Raw genomic sequence first — 7939 nt, forward strand, 5'->3', positions numbered from 1 at the left:
GGAGAAAGTGAAGCAGAAAGACCAGTTAGGAGGTCCTTCTTGGAAATGTCAAATGATCAGCACAAACAATCTTAAATTGAGGTCCCTAGGAGGTTATTTGGGTGTTTTTTAAAAAATGTATTCAGCATACTAAATGACCAGTTATCTATTCTTTTTTTTCCCTAAAAACCAAATATGTAAGGGTTTATATATATATATATAAATAGGCTACACCTAAATGAACATTGTTTTTGTTTTTGCAGTTATTGTTATGGCTAGGCCTTTGCCCTAATTTTCCTTTTGTGGACAGACAGATTTTCCTGTGGTAGAAAGCAAGGAGACAAATATAAATAGGCTACACCTAAATGAACATTGTTTTTGTTTTTGCAGTTATTGTTATGGCTAGGCCTTCGCCCTAATTTTCCTTTTGTGGACAGACAGATTTTCCTGTGGTAGAAAGCAAGGAGACAAATATTTAATTTGTAGCTCAAGCACCATTTTCCAGGGGACCTTGGGCATATCCCTGAGCTACTTTGGGTCACAGTCTCTTTATCCAAGAATAAACGAGGTCAGCATCGGTTCATCTGGCTCTGAAATTATATCTTTGTTCAGATCATATGAGTAATTAGAGCTTGGCCTCAATTAGCTTTGTCATTTATGATTCAGAAGGAAAAATGAATTGACTATGAGGGCAATGACCTAAATATTGGTTGTACATTTGTGCTGGCTTCAGATAACAGTTTCATTTCCTTTTCCACAGTTACCACTCTCTAAAATTATCTCTAAAATTACTCCTCCTGTTATAACATATGTTTCATGACAGCAAGAACCTTGCCCATTTTTTTCCAAACCAGTGTGTCTAAAAGAGTATTTAGAATATAGTAGGTGTCAAATTAATATATGTTGAATGGATGAATGAATGAATGATTTGCTACCTTGGTGAGAATTCCTATGCACTAGGAGGTGCAGCAATTCAACACACTGATATACAACCAAGTTTTGTTTCTGAATTGTTGAAGACAAATGTTTTTCATAATTTTTAAAGTCATGGAAGACTTCATTCAATTAAAGTTTTGCTTAGAAATATGAAAACTTAGCTTTAGTGGAAGAAGGGACAGGAAGCTCCAGAGTTTTGCTCATCAGCCTTTTTCCTCAATTCCCTCATACCCTGAGGTACCTCCATAAATAGTTTAAAAAGTGTTGCACCACATGGCTACCAAGATCCTTCCAATTCTGCACAAGCCAGAGTTGATTGAACGGCAGTTACTTGTGAGCCCACTCCTGTGTCTACTGCTTCACTCCCTGTTCAAAGGGAAACACTTTTGAACACTTTTGTTAGAAAACGCTGCCTTTATCTGGCCAAAATCTATCTCCCTGGGCTGCATTCAACTCTCAGTTGGTTGTCTTTTCCACATGACGAACTTCTAACAAATGTAAGGAAGCCGTGTTTCATAATTCCCTTTCGCCTTTTCCAGGATGAACATTCTGCAATTCATTTGTTTACTGTTGATTCACTGTCCCAAACCTTCACAATCAAAACTTCTCATCTCATGCTCAGCCACAGTGTGACAATGCACTACGGAGAAATTAGTGCCCAAATTAAAACACAATTATCCACAAGAGCTCTCCACTCAGAGTGAACAAGACCATCTCTCTCTGTCTTTTTTTTTTCTGTTCATTTTATTAATACAAAGTAAAATGCATTGATCTTTGGGTACGTATGTCATACTGGGATTTGCCTACAGGATTTCTTCATTCCAGTTACCAATACCTACCCTGGTTCTGTTCATTTTATTAATACAAAGTAAAATGCATTGATCTTTGGGTATGTATGTCATACTGGGATTTGCCTACAGGATTTCTTCATTCCAGTTACCAATACCTACCCTGGGATTCCTTTCTCTCTAGCACAGTCCACAGTGTCCAGGAAATGTCCCCACCTATTGCCTCTGACACAGCAGCAGCATTTGAAGACTTTACTGGTAGTCATTACTGTGCAGGGAAGTTGACAGGACATTTAAAGTGCAACAAATGTTGGGGAAGTAACAAAGATTCCAAAAATTTCAAAAATTCTTGGAGGAGCTGTCTTTGGACTAGAGTGGAATGTAGATGCCCCCACCTTTCTCAGAGTATCTCCTACTCTCCTTGTCTACATAGATGCTCTGGGCCTATAACTTTCAAAAGAGCATGGACTTTGGAGGAACATACACAGGGGTTTAAATCCTGGTTCTATCACAAAATCAGCTATGCATGCTGGCAAATAGCAACATCATCAAAGTCATAATTTCCTCATTCATAAAATGAAAGTACCATGTCATATGGTCTTTGCAGAGAATGGCCTTCATAACGACTTAGCATAAATTAAGGAAAGGTGTGTCTCTTTTTGTTTTCTTCATCTTTCTCTGGAAATAATCTACATCAATCTAGTCCAGGGATGAAAACAATTTTTATGGAATTTTACAGAAAAGAAGCTAAGATGTGGGTAGTGGTGACATAGTAGTTAAAATGGACAGAGAGGCTCAGTCTATTATCCCCTAATTAATGGCAAAAGCCTTTCTCAGTTCTCAGGTTTGTCTTACTACCAAGTGTGCCCTTGTCCTCCTCCTAGAGTTGTTGAACTCAGAGTCCTTGTTGCTCCAGGTCTTCTCAAGACAACACCAAATTGTTATGAAAATTAGACCAAAAACTTGTATTATTTTTTTCATTTACTGTGTGCAAATAAAGATGAGGGCAGCAAGAGCAGCCAGAACCATGCTGACTACTTCTCCTGAGCTCTTACCATATCAAAATATTCCTTTTATAATTACTATAGCCCAAGAACAACCTCCTCCACTTCTGCACCTTTCTAAAAATATTTGTGGGACCCAAATGTTATATGGCTAATAGTAGAGGCTTAAGTGCACATTTTTGAAAGCAAAAGTAGTTACAGAAAGTAAGGTAAAGTATATACCTCGAAGGAAATTCAGATACACATTTGAAAAGAAAAGGAGTCGTAGAAGAACTAAGGTAAAAGGGACATTAAAGACTTTCTGTTGTTGTTATTGTTGAGATTTTAATGTTCAGAAAAATGGACACAAATTTGTGCTGATTGCAGAAAGCTGACTTCATTATCTTTTGTTATAACTCTGCCCTGTTCTCAGAGACTAAGTTTTTTCTTCCAATCTGGCAAACTCTAATTCATATTTCCAAAATAAGCTTAGCTGCCACATTGCTATTGTCTGAATGTTTGTGCCTCTCTCCCCAAATTCATATGTTGAAACCTTGTCCCAATGTATTGGGAGGTGGGATCGTTGGGAGGTGATCTTGTCTTGAGGTTCAAGTTCTCATGAATGAGATTAGTGTCTGCAGAGCTAGGTCTAGGGTCTGGAGCTCACAGACCCTTTGAGCCTGTTCACAAACTCTTCACACACAGGTCCACAAGCTGGGTGACAGAAAAAGGTCCTTGGAGCCTTGCTTGAAGAAAGAATAGTCTTTATTCAGCACACACACACACACCTAAGAGCTAGGCAGTCCAAAGAGAAACTGAGCAGCTGCCAGCAAAGTAAACATGCTCTATTTTTAGACATGAGCTCTGCTAAACCACTGCTCACACACTGAAGAACACAGAAGAATAGCAACAAGCTAAAAGTATGGGGTGCACATGCACCCTAACTCCACCCAACACAACTTGTTTACAAAGAATGTGCTGCATCATCCCCAACCAGAACTTGAGGCCAGAAGTCCTAACTAAACTACTGTATTTTCCCTACAGTGTCCCTATAAAAGAGGCCTGAGGGAGCTTGTTCACCCCTTCTGCCACGTGAGGACATGGCTAGAAGGCACCATCTAGGAAGCAGAGAGCAGCCCTCATCAGAACTGAATCTGCTGGTGCCTTGATCTTAGGCTTCCCAAACTCCAGAAATGTGAGCAATAAATTCCTGTTGTTTATAAATTATCCCATCTAAGGTATTTTGTTATAGCAGCACAAATGACCTAAAACACATTTTTTTGTGAATCCATTAAAGGAATTCACTTCTCACAGCTCTCACATACTCTATCCATACCTCGACTGTCATTTCTCTCGCTATATTTACAATCTATAACTCCCTGCCTCTCTACTGAGTAAATGTCTCTTGGTGTAGTAGTCAGTGTTCTCCAGAGAGACAGAATCAATAGGATATGTTATAATATATGAGGGGGAATTTATTTGGGGAATTAGCTCACATGATTGAGAAGAAAAGTCCTATGATGGGCCATCTGCAAACTGGATGTTGGCAGTGTGGCTCAGTCCAAGTCCGAAGGCCTCAAAACCAGGGAAGCTGATGGTGTCCTTGGTGTAAGAATCAAAAAGCTGGAACCCAAAAGCTGAAGAGTCTCAAGTTCGGATGTCCATGGATGGGAGAGAAGAGTGTGTCCCAGCTCCAGTGGATAGAGAGAGAGAGCTTCTCCTTTTTTCTCTTTTTGTTCTTTCTGGGCCCTCAGCGGGTTGGATGGTTCCCGCCCACATTGAGGGCAGGTTTTTCCCACACAGTCCAGTCAGACTCTCATACTGATCTCTGTTGGAAACACCTTCATGGACACACCTAAAATGATAGCTTTACTGGGTTTCTCAGTATTCCTTCATCTAATCAAATTGACACCTAGAGTTAACCTTCACACTTGGGTAAAGGATGAAATAAGTAAACATGTTTCTGTCTGGATTTCTTAACATTTCAATTCTTCCATAGTTGATTTATAACTCTGATTTTCCTCAGGTGTTCAAGAAATGTAGGTAATTTTTATCAAGAACATGTCCTTTCTATGAGCTATTTCTTGCTAAATTTCATCTACTTATTCATTGAGATGATGCTAGCTTTTTTTTTTTTTTTTGGCCACAAGAGGACACTTCATACGTAAGCATGATTTTCTTGACCCGCATTTGTTGGACTCTTATTTCAGTAGCATTGCCCTGTGTCACACTGCAAAACGTCAAAGAACTCTGACTACATCTCCTTTTTATGCCCAGTTTACTCAGTCCCAAGCAAAGCAGATTGCAGCTGGTAGACTTTCAAGATATAAAATTTGCATGATTGAACCAGCAAATTCACTTGGCTCTTGACCTATTTGGCCAGCTTCATATAAATCTAAAATTAAGCTTCTACTCCTGTCACTGACTCAAATTTTCCCACGTGATAGTTTGTAATTCTGAACCAGCGTACTTAAACTCTAGCCTGAATTGGTTCTGTAAATTCTTTTACATAATTTTGACTCATCTATAATTAATCATCATAATAAAATTGTTAAATTCCTTTTATTTCTTTTTTTTTTTCCTTTTTGTCTTTTTTCGTGACCGGTAACGGAATCGCAACCCTCGGTGTTGCACCCGCACTGCGCTCAACCAGTGAGCGAACCGGTCTCTATATGGGATCCGAACCCTCTGCGGGAGCGCCGCCACACTCCCAAACGCCACACTCTACCGAGTGCGCCACTGGGCCGGCCCAAATTCCTTTTATTTCTGATACCATTAATCTTTCATATCAGATAATTGGTGGTATGCCATGATTAGCAGAGAGGCATAATTAGCACATTCTAGAGATCTGGAGCATGACCTTGGGTTGAATTGTTAGTCCCCCTTACCTCATTATTAGTAACTCAAATAGAGGATTAGAAAAGGCTGTTGCTCACACTTAAGTGTTTTCCTTGTTCCTCTTTTCCTGAGAGCCATATTGCAGTAGGGAGGATTTCTCCTAACGTGACTTCTAGTTTTCCCTGAATTTTTTTTTTTGACCATCAGGTTTAAGTCAATTTAAGTAAAATGATAGTTGAAATAATTTAAATACACAGAATATGTCACTAAATGCTTTTATATATACTTACTACATATAACAACCCTGTGGGTTATTATGCCTATTATACTATTCAGGCATGCTGCTCAAAACTAATATCATGTAAGTCTTACTGATTCCCTTGGTCAAAGCCAAGGTCAGCTTCGTGGACATATGATCTGCGTGATTACAGAGGATCTTGTGTTCACAAAGGCGCTATGCTTGGTTTAATGCTCTGTTGTTGCCATGTTGAAATTCTTAATAATTTTTGAACAAGGGGTTCCACATTTTCATTTTGCACTTGGCCATAGCTGGTTCTGGTCAAAGAAAGTCACAAGGCCAGCCTAGATTCTAGGGAAGGGGAAACAGGAGTAAGATTCCACCTGTTGATGGATGGAGCAGCATGGAGGTTCAGAGAAGGAAGAAACGGATGGTGCCCATCTTTGGAGAATATTTACCATATCCCTGTTTTACTAATGAGGAAACCAAGGTGGAGACAGATTAGGAAACCAGCCTCAAATCACATCACTGCTCATTTAATGTAACAGACATAGCTCTGGTACTCATTCGATACAAACTACTGTGCATGGTTCAGAGCACACTGGGGGTAGAACTGTGAAATTGATGGATTTCTCACTCTTGTACAATCATTGGGGGGGAACATTACGAAGGTAGTAATTAATTTAACCATAGTGTACTTCCTTTCAATATCTTAACACCCAGTTTAGTGCCTTGGGTTAGAAGCTCCTTGCTAACTCGGATTCTCAAGTCCCACCATTTGTCCTTCAGCCCACCTGTGCTAGTTCATGAGCTTTCTTCACCCCAGGTACAAACAATGAACATACAAAGGTAAAAATCCTGAGCACTGGGGCCAGACAAAGGAAGGTCTAAGGCAAATCTGAAAAGTCCCATAGGATAGGAAAGTGAAGAGAGTCGAGAGATAAGACTCTCCAACCATGAGACTGAATATTAGACCCAACAGGAGGAAGAAATGGAAATGATTGGAGCAGAAGAATGAGCTTCTAAGTTTGAGGTCTTAGAAATACAACAGTGTTAAAATTTTATTGTCAGGTAACTTAATGGTTTATTAGTCTGAGAAGTCAAGAAGACAGGTATTGGAAGAATGAAAACTACCATTGTGATAGATGATGAGGTTTTTCTTAAACTGTATGATATTATTTACAATATTTGCATTGTTAATAAAACCATGTATTCTTTAACTTTGTATTTTGGTGCTTGATATTTATGTTTTCCATTAAATGTTAATAACTGAAATGAGAAAAAAATTTTCCAATCTTTAAGATTCATCATTTAATATTTGATAAAATGGATTCTCTTGCTCTTTCAATGTTACTTTGCAAATGGCATGTGATGCAAAAATTCCATGTTAAATATAATTTAATGTTCAGGATAAAACTCAAAATCATTTTTTTTTGTCTAAAATCACTGGCATTTTTTAATGCTTCCTATATGTAAGGCATTGTAAGCTTTAGATATATGTTCTCATTTGATTTTCACAAATACCCTTTGTAGTAAATGGTACTGTTATCACAATTTTACAGAAAAGAAAATTAATATTAGATTAATAACTTGCTGAAGTTGTCTGAGTTGGTAAATAGGAGAGTGATAATCTGTAAACCCTATGTATTAGTCCGTTTTGTGTTGCTTATAACAAAATACACGGAACTGGGTAATTATAAAGAAAAAGGAAACATTGCTTACAGTTTCTAAGGCTGGGAAGTCCAAAGTCCATCTGGTGGTGGTGACAGTGACTCAGGGGTCTCGCATTGCAAGACAGTGGAAGCAGAGAGAGCAGAGTGAGACAGACAGACTCTCCTCTTCTTTTAAAGCCCTCAGAACCACGTCCTTGACCACCATTTTTAATCCATTCACTACTGCACAGTCCTACAATCCAATCACCTATTTAAGGCTCCACCTTTCTCTTACCATAATAGGATTTCCCACCGTCTTAACAGTCATCGTGGGGGCTAAGATTCTAATGCATAAACCTGGGGGGACACAATTCAAGCTTCAGTGAGTTTTGGGAGAATATAATTCAGTCCACTACACCCTAATTTATTAATCCCATGCTATATATCTGTTTCAGTTTTTTGTTTTATTTTTTAATTGCTGGAAGGCAAACTACCCCCACAATTAGTGTCTTAAAACAGTGACCA

This window comes from Galeopterus variegatus, unplaced genomic scaffold, assembly GCF_000696425.1.
Source record: "Galeopterus variegatus unplaced genomic scaffold, G_variegatus-3.0.2 Scaffold6203, whole genome shotgun sequence".
Lineage (NCBI taxonomy): Eukaryota > Metazoa > Chordata > Mammalia > Dermoptera > Cynocephalidae > Galeopterus > Galeopterus variegatus.